Source organism: Bidens hawaiensis, unplaced genomic scaffold (genome assembly GCF_021521415.1).
Source record: "Bidens hawaiensis isolate Kalapana, Puna unplaced genomic scaffold, B.hawaiensis_p1.1 tig00020525_1, whole genome shotgun sequence".
Classification (NCBI taxonomy): Eukaryota; Viridiplantae; Streptophyta; class Magnoliopsida; order Asterales; family Asteraceae; genus Bidens; species Bidens hawaiensis.
In genome coordinates, this window is record NW_027493140.1 from 44,564 (window position 1) to 55,154 (window position 10,591).

Consider the following 10,591-nt stretch of genomic DNA (forward strand, 5'->3'; position numbering starts at 1 on the left):
AATGTTTCCCACGAGAATGAGGTCCAACAGAGACGGTTGTTCTTCAGGGGACCTGCAAAACAAACACCGTAAGCTCGTCACTGAGAAGGGGGGGTTCCTCCTTGTGACCACCCTCCGGCGTGAGAATCAGACTAGATTGCTCTGAATATAAGTGTATATTAAGAGATTGCTAGATAACAGGATAGCAGATGATCTTACCATTCCAAGATGTTGGAGTATTTATAGCCGAAGGTAAGTTTCCAAGCAGGTACAGCCGGCTGAATAGTATTCCTGTTCTACCAACAGTGGACTATGCACAGGCCATACTGGTTGGTGGATAGGTCACTGCCAACAGTAACAAAGTCGGCTGCACTATTCCACCAACTGTAGATTATGCACGTCCCACCTACTGTGGATTATACGCAGGCCATGCTGGTTGGTGAATAGATTACGAACAATAGTAACACTATTCTACCAACTGTAGGCTGCGCACGCCCCTCAGTAAGAGTTGGTGAGTAGGCAGCGGCTAATAGTGACAAACAGTACTAGAGGGTGCTCCTCCTCGTACTGTTGTCGGTGAGCTGTCACCCTGTGATTGGCTCACGGGCTGTTCTGGTCAGATTGTCTGTCCTATCCATACCTTGGTAGGTATAGTACAAAAGATCTTTCAGAATCATACGGACTGGCTCATTTTGGCGGGATTGTTCCCGCCTTGCTCATTCCTTCATGTGACTACTGAAGTAGCTATTGTCTTGTGCGTGTAGCCCTGCTGTCTGCGGGTAGCCTTCCCTGATGGCTTGTATCCGCAACTGCGGGAACAGGCGGGGTACTTCACCATTGGGAGGCTTTCCCTGCGTGTACAGCTTGCGTACTGCGCGTAAGGTTCTCTGAGCATGGTGGGTCCTGCGGGAGCAGATGGCCTTTGCGCAGACGTCCCTTTTCAAGGTGAGTCTTGCGGGACCAACTGGGCTCTGCTGGGACCTACCTCTTCAAGTCCCCCCAGTCCAATGTTTTTCTCATGAATGTTTAATAAATTGAGGTGAACTTTTGGACTTTAAGCAAGGGGTTTTGAAAAAGGTTTTTAATTTTAAGGTTCTCCGTGGGGATTCTTCCCGCGGGTTTCCTAATGTCACTTGCAAAAATTCCCGATTTTTTTGCTTGATCTTTGGGTATGATGCGGGTAGGTATGTAACCTTCTCGCAAGTCAGGAGCGTTGAGTCTTACTTGTATATAGTCTTTATGGGGTTCTGGTGGTTTTCAACATAGTGATCAATTATGCTAAGACCACCAATTCCATCACGGAGTTTCAAACAATATAATTCTCGACGTTCCCGTTATGCGGGGGTGTTACTCCTCTATCCGCAAGCATTGCCCAGAAGATCCTTCTTGGTTTCAATTCTCTGCGGGGCGCTAGGTATGTGAAGGGTTTTGCCTTAACACCACCCGCGCTCGTCTTACGGTTACTTTACTTCCAAGGTATTGTTGGCTTCAATTCCCTGCGGGTGCTAGGTATGTGAAGGGTTTTGCCTTAACACTGTACCCGCACCCGGCTTATGGTTACTTGGTTGCCAAGGTATTCTTGGCTTTCAATTCCCTGCGGGTGCTAGGTATGTGAAGGGTTTTGCCTTAACACTGTACCCGCACCCGGCTTATGGTTACTTGTTTGCCAAGGTAAGGGGTGTTTTCCCGCTTACTTTTGAATCTTCTTTTTTTTTTTTAATTTTGAATTTCGAAATTCGAAGAGTTGGTGGAAAGATAGGAACAGTCCAAACATCTGAAACGTCGTGCGACGGTTTCTTCTGACTGTGTCAGGACGTGCAGGAAGTTATGGTGACGTGACAGTATATGGTCATTCCAGACGCTTTTTCAGGCGCGTGGGCGCGATTTTTCGGGCGCGTGGCTGCGAAATTAATGGTACGCGTCCTGTCAACAGCTGTTGCCAGCCTGCTTTTTGCCACGTGTCATAGTTTCATTGCACCTTCGATTTCTCTCTCCTCCGCATTAAATTCATCGCATTAATTGCGATTAGTATATAAAGGGGGAGAGGGCTCTTTGCAATCCACACCTTCACCCTTCTCTTCTTCTTCTTAGCGATTTCCGGCAAATACTCCCCTTTTCAGGCAAGCATTTTCCCGAAATCGCTTTCTTTCTGCAAAATGTCTTCTCGTGATCTTGAGTCTTCGGCCGATGATAAGAGTACTGCTGGTGAGTGCCAGTGTGCTCTGCCCGGCGATCAGTACCGGTATGTTGTTAGGAAGTTCATGCTCGATCCTTTCGAGCCTGAGTTTCCTGAACCCCATCAGACCGTGTACGATGCCCCCAAAGGCAAGATCGGGGTTTATGCAGCATTCTTTGTCTATGGGAATCTTAGGTTCCCATTGACAAAGTTTGTTTACCGTGTCCTTGAGAGGCATGGTGTTCATCTGACCGAGTTGCACCCCATGGCAGTCGCCAAGATTCGCCATTTCGAGTGGGTGTGCCGGATTCTGGGCATTGAGCCCTATGTGGACCGCCTGATGACCTTCTATACTTGGAGGTGCATCCAGGGGTGGTACACCCTGACAACCCGGATCAAGGGTTTGAAGATTTGCACGACTGAGCGCAGTCTCCGATCGTGGAAGCGGGAGTTCTTCTACATTTCTGCCCGCGCCATCCCCATTGCCATGAAGTTTAAAAATGGCCAAGCAATTCTGAGCCACCACGCCACCAACTACCAGGAGGCGGAATGGTTTGCGAAGATATCCCGGGTCCAATCTTCGGTTTACCGGTTTGCGGAGTCCGGGATGGTGATCCTGGGGATGAGCCGGGTATGGAAGGAGGCGTCTCAGGTTCCCATCCTTCTCGAATACGGTTTGAACTCTACTCCTTATGGTATGTCTTGTCTTTCTTGCTGATATGAGTTTGTCTTCTAACTGTTTCTTTTTTTCAGAGGGGAACGATTTGGAGTCGCTCCTGTACCCGCGGGAAGCTGACGGTCCCGTGCGGGTGGGTACTCGTGCTCTTGACGAGAACGAGTTGCCCATCCTGGAGCAAACAGCGGATCGGTTTGTGGAGGTCTATCCGCTGGGCCACGAGATCCTGAGCCACCGGCGGCCAGGTAAGGCGTTATTCTCTCCTCCCCCCCTCAGTGCTGTACCCGCTGCTGGAATTCCTGACATCCTGTCTTCTTCTGAGGAATCCGCAGATGGTCCTCCGTTAGTGCGGAAGAAGAGGGCTGCCGGCGGGAAAGGTAAGGAGAAGGCGGCCTCCACAGCCGATCCAGTGCTCCTATCTGACACTGAATCAAATAGTGAAGAGGTGGCGGGGAGTCCCGGTGGTGAGAAGACCACTGTTCCGGAGGCTACGACTGTTACCTCCGGAGGACCAATGACGACGACGGTGACCGGCATCAAGAGACCGGCTCCATCGGGTTCGTCCCCTCCCGTCCGTACGTTCAAGCTCAAGAAAACCCGTAAGTACAGCTCTCTTAGCTTTTATCTTCGTAGTTTAATCCTTGTCCTTTAACACTTTTCTTCTTTACGCAGGCGTGGATGTTGGCGCATTCCAGGGTCAGGGGCCGAGTATTACCTCTCCGCCGATGACGGTAGGCTTGGTCAGCCTACCTGAGGCGTCGACCCAGGCGCCTGCGCCTGCTTCCGCTGGTTCAGTTGCTCACTCCTTTGAGCCGACTGTTCCAGCCGAGATGACTTCGCCGCCGGTAGTAAGTGCGATTTTTACAGCATCTTTCACCGAGCCGGCGGTTACGATTGCCGCAGATTCTGCGGCGGCGACCGCAACGGCGACCACGGCGGCCGCTACTATGCCTCCGCCACCGGCAACGACGGCCGACCCATCAGGTACGCGTGGGGCTTCTCGCGTCTCTCCGCCACCTTCCCATCTGCCTGACCTCTTGGATGGATTTCCATTGGGTTCAGGTGATGGGTTCGGCGGCTATCGGCCTGTAATTGACCCTACAGGTGCGTAGGGTTCTTTTGGCCCATTTTTCTACATATATTTTTTTTATCATCTTTTCCTAACTGCTTTTTGTTTTCTGCAGTGTCGGATTCCAATGAAGTGTTTGTTCCGCGATGGAACATACGCCGAGGAACAACCCTTCGTACCCCTGTGGAGTGCGTGGAATGGGCTCGCCACGCTGCTCCCCATGGTGCGTTGGGGGAAGCCATGGCTAGCTACCAGGAGGTTAGGCTAACCAACGAGCTTCGGGTTCTCCAAGCCCGGATGCAGCCGCGCGTCGAGCTGCTTTGTCGTGAAAACGACAAGTTGAAAGCAGCTCGCGCCAAGGAAGTATCTCAAGCGCGGGCTCTTCGGGAGGAGAACCAAAAGCTGTCCGCAGCTGCTGCGGAGAAGGAGAAGGCCTTCAAGGCCCTCGAGGTTGAGGTTCAAGCGCGACTCGAGGCCCGCTCCAAGGCTGCCCAAGCTGTTAACGAACAGCTTCGGCTGGCTAAGGAGACTGCGAGGAACGCAACCGAGAGGGCCACCAAGGCTGAAGCCGTTGCTGAGCCTTTACGCGTGGAGAATGAGGAGCTCAAGGGCAAATTAGAGGCTCTCCAACGTGCTCATGATGCCTTGGCGATGGAAGATGCCAAGAAGGTCCAGGAGATCTTGGACCAGAGGGGCGTGCTTGACCATACCGAGCGGAAGCTTAAGGGCGTCGAAGAGGCTGCCGCAAAGGAAGTGCTACTTGCCAACCTTAACAAAAGCGAAGCCGAACGCGCCTGCACCCAAGCTCAAGCCGCCCTTAAAGAAGCTCTGGTTGCCAAGGAATGGCTTCTTCGAGAAGCGTTGTCTCAGGTATGTCTATCTTCATGTCTTCACGCTTTTCTTTGTAAATAAGGTGTTAACATTTGTATATTTTCTTATGTAGGTTGTGCATCGGGTCTTCTCAGAGACATCTTACGACGATGCAATGAGCGCAGCCCTCAACGCTTCTCACGAGGATGGGGAACGGGTCGGCTTCCTGCTTGGTCTAGGGTTTGTTGAGAAAGGCGTCCCGCCATCCAACTTCCCTTTGTACAATGTAGATACCGAAGCCATATATGACCAAGCAGTAAATCAATACGCCGCCTTCCCGCATCCGGTGGTGGAGAAGGTGAATGAAATTGCTGCTGCTGATGATGGGCTACCTATCCTTAAGGCTTACCTTGAACAGCCACGCTCTACTGACGGCGCTGGTCCAAGTGGAAGTGGCCCTGAAGCCTGATCCTGAAGATCCCTTCCCACTGCCAGGATAGATTTAGTTTGTATAGATTTACTTTCTTGTAGGCGGGTAGTTACCCGGTCATTCTTGTAACGAATATTTTTGAAATGTAATTCTTTGCGCGGCTAAGACCGCTTGATTCATTGGATTCCTTGCTTTATAAACGTTATATGACTCACATACTTTAGTTTAAATTAGCAATTTTCCAAGTGTTTAGAATAAGTTAACCTTTTAACGTGGTAGATAGGTGTGAAGTTTTGCTTCCTCCTTCGTGATTGTGCGGGTAGGACCGTCACTTGCACGTAGTAGGATGGCTAAACTTTACCATCTGACCTGCGTGTAGGTCTACCTTATCTTTGAAGATAAGTTAACCTTTGAACGTGGTAGATAATAGGTGTGAAGTTTTGCTTATCTTTCGTGATTGTGCGGGTATGACCGTCACTTGCACTTAGTAGGATGGCTAAACTTTACCCATATCTGACCTGCGTGTAGGTTTTCCTCATCTTTTTTTTTTTTTTTTTTTTTTTTAGGATAACCTTTGAACGTGGTAGATGATAGGTTGTAGTTTTGCTTCCTTGTTTGTGATTGTGCGGGTAAGACCGTCACTTGCACTTACAAGGATGGCTAAACTTTACTTACATCTGACCTGCGTGTAGGTTTCCCTTATTTTTAACGTTGTGTTTATGCGGGTTTTGCCGCCTTCCACACGTAACGACTTACTTCTTCCCGTTGATGCGGTAAATACCGGCACCAGTGGGAAGTTCATAAGTATAAAGGTAAACACATTATGAAAGGAGAATCATTTCCATTAGAAGTGGCTCTAGGCCTTTTCTTTACAAGTTTTGGAATTGATCTACATATAACATTTGCGTAATTGAGCTCCATTCCATGTTCTTGGGATGGGAGTGCCATCGAGCCTTTCGAGCCGGTATGCGCCCTTTCCCAGGACTTCTTTGATAATGTATGGCCCTTCCCAGACCGGGGCCAGTTTTCCAGGGCGTTCTTGGTTCGAAGCCTCGTTGTTACGCAGTATGTAGTCTCCTACATTGAAGTTGCAGAGTTTTACCCGCGTGTTGTAGTACTTTTGCATTTGTCGTTTGTAGTTCTCTTCACGCACTGCGGCTAAGTCTCTGCGTTCCTCGGTTAGCATAAGATCCAACCGTCTTTCCGCATCATTGTCTTCTGGCTGAATCAAGACCCTTGGTGAGGGTAAACCAATTTCGACCGGGACCATGGCTTCAGTGCCATAAGTGAGGCTGAACGGGGTTTCTCCCGTACTGGCCTTCTTCAGCGTTCTGTTTGCCCAAAGGACGTGCGGAAGCTCGTCCACCCAGCCGGATCTGTGTTCCAATAGTCTTTTCTTGATGCCTTCAACGATGCTCTTGTTTGCTCTTTCCACCTCACCATTACCTTGCGGGTGTGCCACTGAGGTAAAGGTGTGGGTGATTTGAAGTTCTTTCAGCCACTGTTGTAGCTTCCTGTCAGCAAAGTTGGTGCCGTTATCGCTTACCAAATTCTGTGGAAGTCCAAAACGACAAATAATAAATTCCCAAATAATTTTTTTGATATGTTTCGCGGTTGTTTGGGCTAAAGGTTTTGCTTCTATCCACTTGGTGAAGTAGTCGATGGCTACCACTAGGAACTGAACATTTCCTGCTGCCGTATGAAATGGGCCTGTCACGTCGATGGCCCACTTCTGAAATGGCCATGAAGAAGTGACTGGAACAAGTTCGTTCTTCGGGCGGTGCGTGTTGGGTGTGTAAAGCTGGCAAGATCTACATTTTCTGATGTATGCCAGTGCATCCGTATGCATCCCCGGCCAAAAGTATCCCGCGTTGTTTAGCTTGGCTACAACAGCGCGGGGTCCTGCGTGTACTCCACAGATGCCTTCGTGTACTTCCCTTAGGAGGTAGTCAGCATCTTGGTTGTCCACGCATCTTAAGAGTGGGCCAAGAAAGTTACGTCTGTAAAGGATGTCATTGACGAGTTGATAATTCAGTGCTTTACAGCGTAGTTTTCTTGCCTGCGTTTTTGACTCTGGTAGTGTTCCTGCTGCAAGGTAATTTATTATTGGTGTCATCCACGTTTCTGTACCGGTTTGGATGACACAAATTTCCTTGTGCGGGACTGATGGTGCTTCGAGGAGTTCAATGCGGATGTCCTTTCCCAAGTGGGTGAAGGCTAGTGATGCAAGCTTGCTTAACGCATCCGCAGATTTGTTTTCGCTGCGCTTGACGTGTATGACTTTACAATCATTAAAATCACGCATAAGGGTTTTTGCTTGTGCGAGGTACAGGGCCATTGTGTCGTTCACGGCCGTGTACACCCCGTTGATTTGGTTGGCCACCAGCATGGAATCCACGTGGGCTTCCAAGTTTTTCACTCCCATCTTACGCGCAATTCTCAATCCGGCCAAGAATGCTTCATATTCGGCTTCGTTATTCGTACTTGGAAAATCCAACCGAATAGCGTAAGTATATTCTTGGCCTGCTGGGCTGGTTAATTTTAACCCTGCGCCTGAACCCTCGTTACCGGCTGCTCCATCAGTGTAGAGTCGCCAGACATCATTGATGTCTTGTGCTGGGGAGGGTTGAGCCTCCTCCTGGCACTCTTTCTCCCGCGAAGCGGGGACTTCTGCAATAAAATCGGCCAGTACCTGGCCTTTTATGGCTGGTCTTGGCTTGTATTTAATTGCATATTCTCCCAATTCAATTGCCCATTTGGCTAGACGTCCCGATAATTCGGGTTTGCCTAGAACGTTTGAGAGTTTGAAGTTGGTGAGAATAGTGATTGGGTGGCCCTGGAAATATCGTCTTAACCTGCGTGAAGCGTGTATAAGTGCTAAGACTAATTTTTCGAGGGTAGAGTACCAGGTTTCTACGTCTGTTAGGACACGGCTAACATAGTAGATTGGCATCTGGATGCCTTTTCGTTCTACTAACAGGACTGCCCCGGTTGCTCTATCTGTTGCGGAAAGGTATAGAATTAACTCCTCTCCCGCTTGTGGTGCTGTAAGTGTTGGGAATTCGATCAGGCGTGACCGAATCTCTTGAAAAGCTGCTTCCGCTTCTGGTGTCCAGCGGAAGTGCGTTTTCTTTAAGCAGTTTCTCAATGTTGACACGAAAGGAAACGACTTATCCGCATGGTTTGCCAAAAAGCGATTAAGTGCGACTAGTCGTCCATTCAGTGTCTGAGCCTGTTTGATGGTGGTAGGTGATTCCATTTTAATAATGGCTTCGACCTTTTCAGGGTTCGCTCTGAAGCCATCTTTAGTTACAATGACTCCCAAGAACTTCCCTTCTTCCATCCCAAATGAACACTTGCTCGGGTTGAGCTTCATGTTTATCTTTCTTAGCGTGTTGAAAGTTTCTTCAATGTCTTTCAACATCGCTTCTGGCTCGGGGCTTTTGATGACCAAATCATCCATATAGACTTCCAAGTTTCTCCCAATTTGGGTATGAAACTCTTTGTCCATCAGTCGTTGGTACGTGGACCCTGCATTCTTAAGTCCGAATGGCATCATTTTATTACAAAATTTTCCATCGGGCGTCCGAAATGCGGTTTTGTCCTGGTCATCTACGGCCATGTGGATTTGATGGTACCCCTTATACGCATCCAAGAAGCATTTAAGGCGAAATGGTGCCAACGAATCCACCTTAAGATCAATTTCTGGTAACGGATAACAATCTTTGGGGCATGCTTTGTTCAAATCTTTGAAATCTATGCACATGCGCCATTGTTTGTCATTCTTCGGTACCATTACGGGATTTGCAACCCATGTTTGATATCTACTAACGCGTACGATGCCTGCGTCAAGGAGTTCCTTGACTTGGGTTCTACACGCGTTAGTTTGTTCAGGCCCCATTACTCTGCGCTTTTGTACGACTGGCGTAACAGCCGGATCGCACTTGAGCTTATGCTCCGCCTTACTTCGGGGTACACCAGTCATGTCAGCTGGTGCCCACGCAAAGATGTCAGCGTTTTTCTGCAGTAAGCGTTTGAGTAGGGTGCGGGTGGGATCAACGATTGTTGGTCCAATGGTAACGGCCTGGTCGGGGTATTTGCCATTGAAGGCCCATTTTTCCGGTTCGGTGATGGTTGGTTTAGCCATTTTCGGTTTGGGTTTAGATGAGACAGATGCGATGCATACCTGGGGAATGCCAGTGATCATCGCTACACCTCAGCTGTTGGCCATCCCATCATGCCGTGGACTGAAGATACCACGGCGTTGAATCTTGCCATCCCGTCTCTTCCGAATAGGATGTCGTACGTGTGGTGTGGCTTTCTCATCACGACAAAATCCACGTCTTCTGTGCGTGAATGATTCCCATCGGTAAGAGTAACGGGGAAAGATAGGATACCCAGGGGGGTTTCTGTACTGCCGTCAAACCCTTCCATTGAAGCGTAGACCGTTTCCAAGCATTCTTTGTCTTCATCATCCAGCTTGTCAAAGAACTGTCTGTACATCACTGTCGACGAAGCGCCGTTGTCAGCAAGAGTGCGGGAAGTGATGTAATGCCCCAGCTGGCTTTTGATGACGATGGGGCCTTCTTTGCTGGGGCCTCCTGGCACTCGCGGGAAGCGCACCTCAGCTTCCTTCCACGCGCATGGTTCTGTCACTCGTCTTTTTCTTCCTCTGACCTTGCCGTGAACCATGTTGATGCTGATGTCGACGGGCTTTCGTCCGTTACCTCTGTACCGGTTGTCATTCCTTCCTCCCTTCTTGATTGATGCCACGAGATGTGCAAGTCTTCCATCCTTGACAAATGTCTCAACAATATCCTTCAAGGATGTGCACTCTTCAGTACTATGACCCTTTGTCCCGTGGAAATCACAGGATTTGCTTTGATCCGCATTAGGTTTCTGCCGGATCAATGGGGCTTTTGGCCATGGCAATTTTTCCGTTGCAATTATCTCCGTGACGCTCTTGGTGAGTGGCGTCCACCGGTGTTTCCGGTTTGAAGGGTGTGTGTTGTCCCTTCCGCCAACAAGAGGGCGAGAGCTGGATGAGGTGTCAAAGTTTATCCTTGACTGCCAAATACCTAGCCGCCTCTTTTTGTTCTGCCGGGCGGTTCTAACGTTGTTCTCCCTTGTTCTCTGCGTGTTGAGGTGTGTACTCTGGGGAAGATCTCTTCCCAACTGCTTCTCCGTCTCGGCAAAGCGCTTGGCTGCCGTCATGATGGCATCCCATGTGGATGGCATGCCGTCCTTACCCGTCAATGTGCGGATAAGCTCTGGGTATTCGGCGCCCTGGATGAAAGCGGCGCGAACAAGATCTTCACTTATGTTGCCCAGACTCAGCTTCTTGGAGTTGAAGCGGGTGATGAAGTCTAGTAAAGATTCATCCTCCTCTCTAACGCAGTTGAGGATCGTCCACTGCTCTTCAGTATACTTCCTCTGCTGGCTGAAGTGCTG